This window comes from Orbicella faveolata, unplaced genomic scaffold (assembly GCF_042242905.1).
Source record: "Orbicella faveolata isolate gen_17 unplaced genomic scaffold, um_ofav_v1 contig_48, whole genome shotgun sequence".
NCBI lineage: Eukaryota > Metazoa > Cnidaria > Anthozoa > Scleractinia > Merulinidae > Orbicella > Orbicella faveolata.
In genome coordinates this window covers 8,432,398-8,444,658 of record NW_028301578.1, presented here as the reverse complement: position 1 = coordinate 8,444,658, position 12,261 = coordinate 8,432,398, and the positions used below count along the sequence as shown (strand labels likewise).

Here is a 12,261-nt window from a genome sequence, read left to right as displayed (position 1 = left end):
TCAGAACTGGTGGCTGACCCAACTCAAACAGTTTGATGTAACGCGAGAGAAATAATCAGACGGCTTAATGTTTTGTTCATCAGAAGTGGTCCACTGCATACAGTTCGATGTAACATAGCCTGAATTGTCATGTAATTATAACGCGGCGTTACCGGTAATCATTTGTTAACGGATCAGGCATGCTCCAATAGTGAGCAACTGGATCTAGGGAAAAGTTTTCAAGTTACCGTATTTACTCGAATAAGCGCCGCGGCGCTTATTTATTTTTTCGTGTCTCCGGTGCGGCGCTTATTTAAAAGGCTCATACCACAAAGACAAAACTACTTCATGAGTGTTTTTCATGGTTAACGGCTTGAAGCTAACCTAAAACGCCTTCCAAACTAAAATGTGGCATTCCAATTTGGAACAATTCCGAAGGGTACTGGTATTTGATGCCGAAAAAGTTTGTGTTTCCGATTGGTTTTGGCTTATTGGAAGGAGAAAAAGAAGTGTTCAGTTGAGTCCGCCAGGGACAATACATCCAATTTCACCAAAATGTACAATTTAATGTAAAAAAGATCGTGCACCCATCGCGCTTTCCTTTTTTAGAGATTCAGATTTTCTGATCTCCCGGCCCACAACTTATCAGAATAAAACGGTCATCTATCTATGATTCTAAAAGGATTCAGAATTTCTGATCCCCCAAGACTTTAATAGATTCAAAAAACTGATCCCCAGTCCACAACCCGTCAGAGCAAAACAGTCATCTACTTATAATTCTAAAAGCATTCAGAATTTCTGATCCCCATCACTTCACGGGACAAAAACGGCTATCTGTTCATGGTTCTAAAAGTATTGCGAATTTCTGATACCCCTCCCCCACCAAATCTGCCAACACGATAGAAAGAGCTGTCGATTTATAATTCTACAACAATTCAGAATTTCTGATCCCACATGACTTAAAGGGATTCAAAAATTCTGATCCCCCACTGCATAACTTATCAGAACAAAACGGTCATCTACCTATAATTCTTAAAAGGATTCAGAATTTCTGATCCCCCTTATCAGGTGACAGGACAGAAATAGCCGTCTATTTATAATTCACAAGAAATTAACTAGATGTCTGATAGCTAAAAAGTAACGATTGGATAGTAACTTTAAACACATTACAGACAAAATGGATCACAGAGCAAAGGGCATCAGAAAAGTACACAAATGAAATATTCACAGATAGGTCATTATTTATAACGATTTAAAACCACGCCAAAGGATCGAGACAAAAATTGCAGTTTCATGCCGGACAGTGAAAGGTTTTATTTTCAATTCAAAAAGATATGAATTTAGGCTCCAGAATTACAAGATGTTATTTAAAGTTCACATCAAAGATAACAAGAATTTTAATCAGGACTCAGCTGCCGTCTGCGCCACCTCCGTTTCTGCTTTAATGTGTTCGTTTCGGATTGACGGCCGCTATTCTTGCCTTTCTTTTCCCTCTGCTCTGCAATGAAGCAATTGAAGCTAAATATTTTTATAATTAGCGATAGAATTAACATTATTTTTCATTAATCAATTGATCGGGAGTGTATTCTTTTGTAAAGAATAAAGAGCAGTATGTAGGCAATGCGGTAGTGAAGTGTATCGAGCGTGATCTGTAGCTTCAAATCAATTCAGTGTAAACTTTAAGTTACCTCTTCAAAAAGCACACTAACAAGCTATTATGCAAGCATTTCATACATAGGAAATGCGTGTGAATAATTTCCTTGTTACGGGTGCTAATAAAATCAGGAGAACAAACGTTTTTCTTGTGTTTCAGTGATCGCGAAATAAATATAACAACGAAATTTCTTCAGCCACAACATTGATTTCGATTCAAAGATTGAGCAGCTAACTATAATGTTGAGCAACAATTATGATATACTTACTTTTCTGCGACTTGCCTTTCTTTCACCGAAGCAATCAAGATACTCATTTGAACTTGGACAAATCATTCCATGTTTCTTGCTGCTATTGACAATGTTGGATTCGAAATTGCGCGCAAATAACCGACTCCTTTAGAAAGGGAATCTGCTGGTCAAAAGTATTCATTTATCAGATTGACCGAAGGATTATGGGATCGGCCGGAAACACCAAAATGGCGGGCGAAGATCGTGGTGAATGTTGTCAGGATTCGATAACAAAGCTCTGTTATTTTATAGCCTTGCTCTACGTTGGAAAGCAGTCACAAATTGTTTACAGATGTCCGTTGTTATTCCAGTTGAGTCAAATCCCAGTAAAGGTGGAAAAGTATGAAGTTTCGTCGGCAAAACAGTGTGGCAATCAAACTATTTGCCAGCAGCTGGCGGTTTCTCTTACACTCGTCAGGTTTACAGAAAGCTTATGGTCCCTGCAGCTTTCCAAGGTAAACTGATTTTCTTGCATAATTTGTGAAGGTTCTTGAAATACTGGAAACGTTCTGGCCGGTTAAATTGATCGTGGAAGATTACAGAAGATGCAGATGCTTTAACACACTGTTAAGTCTTGTTGATTTCGTGAATGCAAATGTTCATTTCCTAAAGGAGTTATGAAAGCAACTGTATTCAACACAACAATATACAAACAATTTCGCGTTGGGAAAATCATTCATTGTAAAAGTACAATAAGTGCAATAAATTTGAGCTCTCTCATGTAGTTTACATATACTTCATATAGCTAGTGTATATCTTGTCTAGGATCAAGTGGGCATACATGTATTTATTATACAACAACTAAAACACAAGATATCAAAAAGCAACATCCTTCACCTTTTTGATTTTCAGGTTGATGGTGGTGCTCTTGAGGTTATGTTAGATGTGCATATTACATTATCAAGACCTTTTGTTTGCCACTTATTACTTGAGTTGCAAAAGACTGATGTTATTTTCATTAGGGTGGTTGAAGTTCTCTTTAATTGGGCAGTATTTCAAAGGTTTTTTTATAATTTGGCATTTCATTATGCAAATAGAGGTTATTTAGAACAGCAGATATAATTCACAGCTAGGTTACGGAAAATTACTTTTCACCACTTCCAGAAATTTGTACATAAGGCTTACCATAATTTGAAAAACACATGATTCATGGATAAAATTAATTGAAAAAAATACTTTCATGAAGAAATTAATGTAATTGAAATTTGAAATTCATTTCAAGAATATTTTGTGCCTTTCCGGTCACGAAATCTGTTTACATTTCATGAAAATTTACTGAAGAATGTAAACATTTACTAGACTCCAATTTAAGTAGCTGAGAAGTGTTTCAAACAGGATTTTTGAAAGATATATATTAAATTTAAGTAAGTTTTGTGATAAATCGCAACATAATGGAAACTCATTTTCAGGCAGATTTTGTCCTCCTTTTGCATCTGGATGTGCCTGGTTTTTGGTATTAAATTTTAATGTACAACTGTAGCAAGTTTAAATAAAACTATGAGTTATTTATACATTTTCCTATGTAAATACAGAGATTTCACTCAGGTTTAGGATTTGAAGAGCAGGTATCAAAGTTCAATATAAAATGAGTAATGAAGAGTTTTCAATAGTTAGCTATATATTCACCACCTGTGACTAAGAAAGCTTTTGGCTAGGTTAATATTAAAGTGCTACGTGTACATGAGTGATGGATAATTTTTAGATTGGCTGCTATCTTTTTACTATCTCTGGCTTTTGGGTAGCTTATCACAGTGCGATATGAGTGATGGGTAGTTTTCAGATAGGCTATCTTTTTACTAACTACAGCAGAGGTAGGTTTCAGATGGGATAGTGTTTTATTGTTCAATATAAGGACTAGACTTCAGATAGTTTTTGGCTTACTACAGTAGTGGTGGTTTTTGGATAGACAAGTTAGTGGATAGCTAGGCCATCTAAGTATCTGTTGAATATCTATACAGGAAGCTAGTTTTTAGCTAGTCTATCTATTTCCTAACTATCTGATGGATAGATATTAGTTAACTTTAAGCCATGCCAAAGATAGCTATCCTCTATCTACAAAACCTCTTGGATAGAAAAAGATAGAGATTTTCATCCGTCAACCAGGAATGAGATAGTTGCAAGTAGCATGAAGTTAGTAATAAACTAGTAATAAGATATGATCGTTTTTGGGAGGGTTTCTTTAACTGAGGACAGCAAACTATTGCCAGCTACCAGGAAACATCTCCAAGATGAGTGTGCCAAATTAAAAAAGAAAGAATAGAATTGCTTGTAGCATTAGCTGCAATACTTGCATCCATATCTGTCAGGTCTTTATAAAAACAATTTTACCCACACCCTTCTCCTTTGAGCATGGTTAAACTGGTTGCGTAACTGAAGTGTGAATGAACTGGTAGCCCACTCAAAAAGTTAGACTGAAGATGTAAAAACATGTTGGGCAAAGTTAAAGTCCATGGCCGCTGCTATATGACAACAGGTTTTTGGAGGACACTGTATACATGTATGTAGAGTACATTGACCCACTTAAATGTATCAACTGCAAATTTAAATGTACATGTAAATTGCAGTCTTTAATTGTCATCCCTGTAATGCACTGCAGTGTTCCTGAACGCTCTTTTTGTTTGATAACAGTGAGGTGCCTTGTTTCCATGTTAAACAGAAATTGTTAGAAATTTTTCCTTCACACAAGGTGAGCTAATTCTGCCAGAGGAAGTGGAGTCTGCATTTATGCCTACAGTTGTGCAGTTTGAGTAATCTCACTTTTTTGGTCAATTCTGAACTTTCCTATCCTCTTAGGTACTGTTTGATATTGTTTTTTTAGACTTACAGCTACTGTAATTTTGAAGTGCATAGATCATTGTAATACAATGTGTGATGTTTACAGTTACTTATATTAATGGACTGCTGTGAAGAAACTTGTTCTTCATCACTCTCTCAGTATAATCTGAGACTGTGTATGGAATCTGTTAAGAATTATGCTATATTTGTATAAAATTTCTAATTGAATATTGTTATCAAGAAAAAATATTTTGATTAGACATTGTTCAGGCAGGCAGCAAGATCTAAACCCTGTCTTCAATGTTATGATTTAATGTGGCTACATTGGATGTAACACTGGCTTTGCTGCAGGGGATCAGAAATTCTGAATCTTCTCCTGTGTTCTTTGGGGGATCAGAAATTCTGAACCCTTTCTAGAGTTCTTTAGGGGATCAGAAATTCTGAACCCTTTCTAGTGTTCTTTGGGGGATCAGAAATTCTGAACCCTTTCTAGTGTTCTTTGGGGGATCAGAAATTCTGAACCCTTTTTAGTGTTCTTCGGGGGATCAGAAATTCTGAACCTTTTCTAATGTTCTTTGGGAGATCAGAAATTCTGAACCCTTTCTAGTGTTCTTTGGGGGATCAGAAATTCTGAACCCTTTCTAGTGTTCTTTGGGGGATCAGAAATTCTGAACCCTTTCTAGTGTTCTTTGGGGGATCAGAAATTCTGAACCTTTTTTAGTGTTCTTCGGGGGATCAGAAATTCTGAACCTTTTCTAATGTTCTTTGGGAGATCAGAAATTCTGAACCCTTTCTAGTGTTCTTTGGGGGATTTGAAATTTTGAATCCTCTCTTGTGTTGTTTGGGGATCAGAAATTTTGAATCGTTTTCTATGGAGGTACCTCTCGAGACGAGAAATTCAAAAAAATCATTTGGTGTCTTATGCGTGACTTAAACATTACATTTCAGTTCAAATAAAGAATAGGAAATTGCTTGGAAGAATTTTTTAATTCCTTGCAAACAGGGAAACTTTTCCTCTGAGTTTTAACACCAGTTTAAGATTCTTAGTATATTGCAAAAATCGTCTTTGGAATTAAATGGCAATCATAGACTTCCGTCTAAGCTCCACGTTTCACTTTAGGCCAATTTTGCACTCATTTCCAACGGAACTTCCAAGCCTGCAACGTAAAAATAACTTTTCTCCGAGACAGGTTTCTATTTTACACCGAAAAAGTAGCCATTTTTGAAGTGGTTCTTGGTATTTACTCTGAATTTTATCAAATTGGAACACCACATTTTAGTTTGGAAGGCGTTCTAACTTTTGACTTTCATAAAAGCCTCATGAATACTTTTCTGCAGTTAGGTTATTAATTCAATTTTTAACAATGTAACAATGTGTATAGAGGGCCACAAGTTCATTAGTTTTTTAACTATTAAGTGCTACCCTCTTTAAATAAAGTTTGATTGATTGATTGCAGACTTAGCCCTTCGTTTATACATATGAAGTCGCCTTTTCTCCAATCCTTTCGCAATTCTGTTGCTTCAATGTTTCGTCGGGCATGTTTTAAAAACACCAAATCATCCACTTTGAACTGTTTTGAGTCTTAATGGTACCGTCCATCTCGTGTGTAGATAAAGTAGTACTTACAAATGAATTTATCATCATTATCGTCCGTCACACAAGAAGCCCAAACGAATAAAGAAACTATTGTTTTTGCGTGAAACAAGAACACCCGTCGATTACATTTTGATAACGTTGGCCCTTGTATGTCTTGTAGTTCTCTCTTGTCATATTTATTCTGCTTCATCTAGTGTCCTTCAGATCTAATGAAATTTATATGACAGTAAAACAGATTACAACACCTTGCCCGGCTCACCTGGGGTTAGGTATGTTCGGAATGCTAGGAAACTTTCCTAGCATTTCTTTGTGGTGCTTCCAGTTTTCGCCGCTTGCGTCCCCGCCTACGGTGAGTTGTAATTACCTTTCGTGAGAAAGTGGCTTTCGCCTGCTGAACCTTATCGGTTTATTCACCGCCACGTTCTATTTCTTATATTGTGTGTAAACCATAGCTGCTTAGTCAATAAAGGTTTTTGGTGGCAGGGAAGTGCAACCTAGGCTGCATCTGACCTATTGTCCTCCAAAAAGGGCATCCCTCTTCTGGTCCATCCTATGTTACCCCCTAACATACGTTCCCCTAGAGACGCTGTTACTCTAAGGGAGAAGGCTCTGTCTTCCTTGCCACCCATGTTTTGACAGTACAATCAGTATTTTTGTTTCTGTTTCTTGCATCTACCCAGCAGAGGGGTGGAGGGGGAGGCAGAGAGCTGCAGTGTTGTTACCCATATAAATTTCCTTCTAGTGTGGCCAAGGAGCCAAATTATCCTCGCTGGTACTGTTACATCTGCCCCTCGCCCTGTATGGGCGTGGGTTTAATATATTAAGTTGCACAGCAGCAGGGTCTCATTAATGAACCTGTTGATAAAAATTGACAGTTGATAAATTCAGATTACATATCGTATTGTTCAACGTAATTCGAAAAGCCCGGTTCTTGTAGTAGCAGGCTTTCTCTACCTTTGTTTCTCGCGCTTTTTCTATAGCTATTCATTCCCCGTTTACGCTTGCAACGCAGGCTAGATGCGTTCTTATTATGTGTTTGTCCGTAGGCGGAAATTTATGCGATACTGGATAGAGCACAATCCACACTCAAAATCTTCATTTAAAAGCTCAAATTAAAGGCACTCCGCTGATCCTACAAAAATACAAAGGATAAGTTTCTCACTCTCCAAAACCAAAGATGACAAAGATGGCGAACTGCAACCATTCATAAACCACCGAAGAGCCTAATTTACTATAGTTTCCAGTGCATTTCGCTTCCACAGAGGGATAAATATATAAATATCTATTATTATTATTATTGTTATTATTATTATTATTATTATTATTATTATTATTATTATTATTATTATTAAATCGTGGGCGACATAAGTGGGATACTAGTTATCCAAATAAATTAGCTATGACTTACGACGTCATCGCTTAAACGTCATCGCTTAAAAATCATATTGTTTTTCGATGAGCTAGTCCAGTGTAACGATTTGAACACTCTACTTACGGAATTCGAATTTATTACCTCCTGCCAACGGGCCACCCTGCTGGACCCAAGTGACGGCCCAAAACCCCATCAAAACGCACAAGGGGCAACAAGAGCCAGCTCTGAGTGCCGTCAGTGGTTTACTTCTCGGGGTAAACATCCCGGGTTGGTTCTTCATCGGTGGATGTTCACTTATCTCGTCGTTAACTATGAACTTGCTGAACCATGTGTCCTAACTGAGGACTGTAATGGCATTTTCCATACCCAAGCACACAACACAAGAGCTCGGTCCCAGCGGCTGAATATAGATAAGTATTCTGAATATACGGTCTGAGTTGCCCTCGTCAGTGAGTGTTGTGTATTCGCAGGAGGGCTCCTGTACGTACTCAAAATTCCAGGGGAGCAATTATCGCCAAAACTTAGCCATACTTCATGAGGTTTCCCCTTTTCTTTACATTTAAGAAAATGCTGTTCCATTCATCACTGAAAGTTTTTCAGGAAATTCAAGCCGGAATGCCTGGTCGGATGAAAAGAGTTCACAAGAGCTCAACAAGAGCCAGCTCAGAGTGCGGTCAGCGGTTTACTTCTCGAGGTAAACATAAATCGTAAACATGGCGGTTGGTTCTTCATCGGATGTTCACTTATCTTGTCGTGAAAAAAACATCGCTGTTCTTTAGCAAGGAAAAAGGGAAAAAACCGACCTCATTACCTTCTATACACTAAATCGAGCTGTAGTTTGGGTGTCAGCGATGGCTAGTTCACGTGGAATTATCGAGCGAAGTTCGAGCACTCATCAAGCTATCGAAAGCGTCGTAAGCAACTTGTGAGTTAAACTCGTGCATTCAAAACTGACTTTGTTTCCTTTACTTGAAATATAATGCATGTCCAATGATTTCGTCGTTTGTTTCTGATCATTTTAGACATCTCTGTGGGACAAGAAAAAACGATGCTTCGTGATTACGGATCTTTCAAAATGGAGGAAAAACATGGAGACCATCGAAATACGGCAAGTTCACAAGACCATAAATATTTCAGAGGCGGTACGCAGCTCTTACAAGGTTCGCTCTGATTGGTCGACGTAGTTTTAGGATGAAAAAATATTCAATAAGAAGTGGGTTAATTAAAAATATAATAAGAAATGAATACCAAGAAATAAATATAGAAGGAAATATAAAAAGATTTCAATGGGAAAGGATATGAGGAACGTAGATCAAATGCATAGGTTGATTTAAGTTAGTTTAGCCTTGAAGTTCTTTGTTACTTTCTTGAAATAAAGTATGCTTCATGCAAAGGTATAAAGTAAGGATGAAGATTTGCCCAGTTGCCCTTGTTGCCCAGTTGCTCTTGTTGTGCTGTAGCCTGGTAGCCTTGTAGCCCATGTTGCCCTTGTTACCCTTGTTGCCCTTGTTACCCTTGCTGCCCTTGTTGCCCTGTAGTCTGGTAGCCTTGTAGCCCATGTAGCCCATGTAGCCCATGTTGCCCTTGTTGCCCCTGTTGCCCTTGTTGCCCTTGTTGCCCTTGTTGCCCTTGTTGCCCTTGTTGCCCTTGTTGCCCTTGTTGCCCATGTTGCCCTTGTTGCCCATGTTGCCCTTGTTGCCCTTGTTGCCCATGTTGCCCATGTTGCCCATGTTGCCCTTGTTGCCCTTGTTGCCCTTGTTGCCCTTGTTGCCCTTGTTGCCCTTGTTGCCCTTGTTGCCCCTGTTGCCCTTGTTGCCCTTGTTGCCCTTGTTGCCCTTGTTGCCCTTGTTGCCCTTGTTGCCCTTGTTGCCCTTGTTGCCCATGTTGCCCTTGTTGCCCATGTTGCCCTTGTTGCCCTTGTTGCCCATGTTGCCCATGTTGCCCATGTTGCCCTTGTTGCCCTTGTTGCCCTTGTTGCCCTTGTTGCCCTTGTTGCCCTTGTTGCCCTTGTTGCCCATGTTGCCCTTGTTGCCCTTGTTGCCCTTGTTGCCCTTGTTGCCCATGTTGCCCTTGTTGCCCATGTTGCCCTTGTTGCCCATGTTGCCCTTGTTGCCCTTGTTGCCCTTGTTGCCCTTGTTGCCCTTGTTGCCCATGTTGCCCTTGTTGCCCTTGTTGCCCTTGTTGCCCTTGTTGCCCTTGTTGCCCTTGTTGCCCATGTTGCCCTTGTTGCCCTTGTTGCCCTTGTTGCCCTTGTTGCCCTTGTTGCCCTTGTTGCCCTTGTTGCCCATGTTGCCCTTGTTACCCTTGTTGCCCTTGTTACCCTTGCTGCCCTTGTTGCCCTGTAGTCTGGTAGCCTTGTAGCCCATGTAGCCCATGTAGCCCATGTTGCCCTTGTTGCCCCTGTTGCCCTTGTTGCCCTTGTTGCCCTTGTTGCCCTTGTTGCCCTTGTTGCCCTTGTTGCCCTTGTTGCCCATGTTGCCCTTGTTGCCCATGTTGCCCTTGTTGCCCTTGTTGCCCATGTTGCCCATGTTGCCCATGTTGCCCTTGTTGCCCTTGTTGCCCTTGTTGCCCTTGTTGCCCTTGTTGCCCTTGTTGCCCTTGTTGCCCCTGTTGCCCTTGTTGCCCTTGTTGCCCTTGTTGCCCTTGTTGCCCTTGTTGCCCTTGTTGCCCTTGTTGCCCTTGTTGCCCATGTTGCCCTTGTTGCCCATGTTGCCCTTGTTGCCCTTGTTGCCCATGTTGCCCATGTTGCCCATGTTGCCCTTGTTGCCCTTGTTGCCCTTGTTGCCCTTGTTGCCCTTGTTGCCCTTGTTGCCCTTGTTGCCCATGTTGCCCTTGTTGCCCTTGTTGCCCTTGTTGCCCTTGTTGCCCATGTTGCCCTTGTTGCCCATGTTGCCCTTGTTGCCCATGTTGCCCTTGTTGCCCTTGTTGCCCTTGTTGCCCTTGTTGCCCTTGTTGCCCATGTTGCCCTTGTTGCCCTTGTTGCCCTTGTTGCCCTTGTTGCCCTTGTTGCCCTTGTTGCCCATGTTGCCCTTGTTGCCCTTGTTGCCCTTGTTGCCCTTGTTGCCCTTGTTGCCCTTGTTGCCCTTGTTGCCCATGTTGCCCTTGTTGCCCTTGTTGCCCATGTTGCCCTTGTTGCCCTTGTTGCCCTTGTTGCCCTTGTTGCCCTTGTTGCCCTTGTTGCCCATGTTGCCCTTGTTGCCCTTGTTGCCCTTGTTGCCCTTGTTGCCCTTGTTGCCCTTGTTGCCCTTGTTGCCCTTGTTGCCCTTGTTGCCCTTGTTGCCCTTGTTGCCCTTGTTGCCCTTGTTGCCCATGTTGCCCTTGTTGCCCTTGTTGCCCTTGTTGCCCTTGTTGCCCTTGTTGCCCATGTTGCCCATGTTGCCCTTGTTGCCCATGTTGCCCTTGTTGCCCTTGTTGCCCTTGTTGCCCTTGTTGCCCTTGTTGCCCTTGTTGCCCTTGTTGCCCTTGTTGCCCTTGTTGCCCATGTTGCCCTTGTTGCCCTTGTTGCCCTTGTTGCCCTTGTTGCCCTTGTTGCCCTTGTTGCCCATGTTGCCCTTGTTGCCCTTGTTGCCCATGTTGCCCTTGTTGCCCTTGTTGCCCTTGTTGCCCTTGTTGCCCTTGTTGCCCTTGTTGCCCTTGTTGCCCATGTTGCCCTTGTTGCCCTTGTTGCCCTTGTTGCCCATGTTGCCCTTGTTGCCCTTGTTGCCCTTGTTGCCCATGTTGCCCATGTTGCCCATGTTGCCCTTGTTGCCCTTGTTGCCCTTGTTGCCCTTGTTGCCCATGTTGCCCTTGTTGCCCTTGTTGCCCTTGTTGCCCTTGTTGCCCTTGTTGCCCTTGTTGCCCTTGTTGCCCTTGTTGCCCATGTTGCCCTTGTTGCCCTTGTTGCCCTTGTTGCCCATGTTGCCCTTGTTGCCCTTGTTGCCCATGTTGCCCTTGTTGCCCTTGTTGCCCATGTTGCCCTTGTTGCCCTTGTTGCCCTTGTTGCCCTTGTTGCCCTTGTTGCCCTTGTTGCCCATGTTGCCCTTGTTGCCCTTGTTGCCCTTGTTGCCCATGTTGCCCTTGTTGCCCTTGTTGCCCTTGTTGCCCATGTTGCCCATGTTGCCCATGTTGCCCTTGTTGCCCTTGTTGCCCTTGTTGCCCTTGTTGCCCATGTTGCCCTTGTTGCCCTTGTTGCCCTTGTTGCCCTTGTTGCCCTTGTTGCCCTTGTTGCCCATGTTGCCCTTGTTGCCCTTGTTGCCCTTGTTGCCCATGTTGCCCTTGTTGCCCTTGTTGCCCATGTTGCCCTTGTTGCCCTGTTGCCCATGTTGCCCTTGTGGCCCATGTTACCTATGTTGTCGTTGTTGCCCATGTGGCCTTTGTTGCGCACTTTTGTGGGAAGGGGGTGACTTAGCAGTTATACGTAAGACAGGAAGAAGACAAAATTAACCCTGTTCACTCTTTTATTTTTATTTGATATCAGCACATCTTGACTATGCCATTTTCTCCAGCAAGCAGTCGCTGCAACACCAGTCACTAGGTGGCTCGGACTTCAAGCCTGCACATCGACTACAAGAGAAAGACATAATACTTAGTTAGGTAGTGGTCTTGTGATTGGAAGG

General features: G+C 41.8%; 3 long non-coding RNA genes across 3 annotated transcripts; 2 read left to right on the top strand and 1 right to left on the bottom strand.

The window, feature by feature from the left end:
* Window positions 1–1,262: 1,262 nt before the first annotated feature.
* LOC149096368 (uncharacterized) lies at window positions 1,263–2,101 on the bottom strand. The gene is made up of 2 exons (XR_016204561.1): window positions 1,902–2,101; window positions 1,263–1,477 (listed from the first exon to the last, which is right to left on the bottom strand). It is a non-coding gene; the product is annotated as an uncharacterized LOC149096368 (long non-coding RNA).
* Window positions 2,102–2,238: 137 nt separating this feature from the next.
* Window positions 2,239–4,184, top strand: LOC149096367 (uncharacterized). Its single transcript, XR_016204560.1, has 2 exons — window positions 2,239–2,377; window positions 2,775–4,184. It is a non-coding gene; the product is annotated as an uncharacterized LOC149096367 (long non-coding RNA).
* Window positions 4,185–7,685: 3,501 nt separating this feature from the next.
* Window positions 7,686–8,753, top strand: LOC149096366 (uncharacterized). Its single transcript, XR_016204602.1, has 2 exons — window positions 7,686–8,591; window positions 8,689–8,753. It is a non-coding gene; the product is annotated as an uncharacterized LOC149096366 (long non-coding RNA).
* Window positions 8,754–12,261: the final 3,508 nt, after the last annotated feature.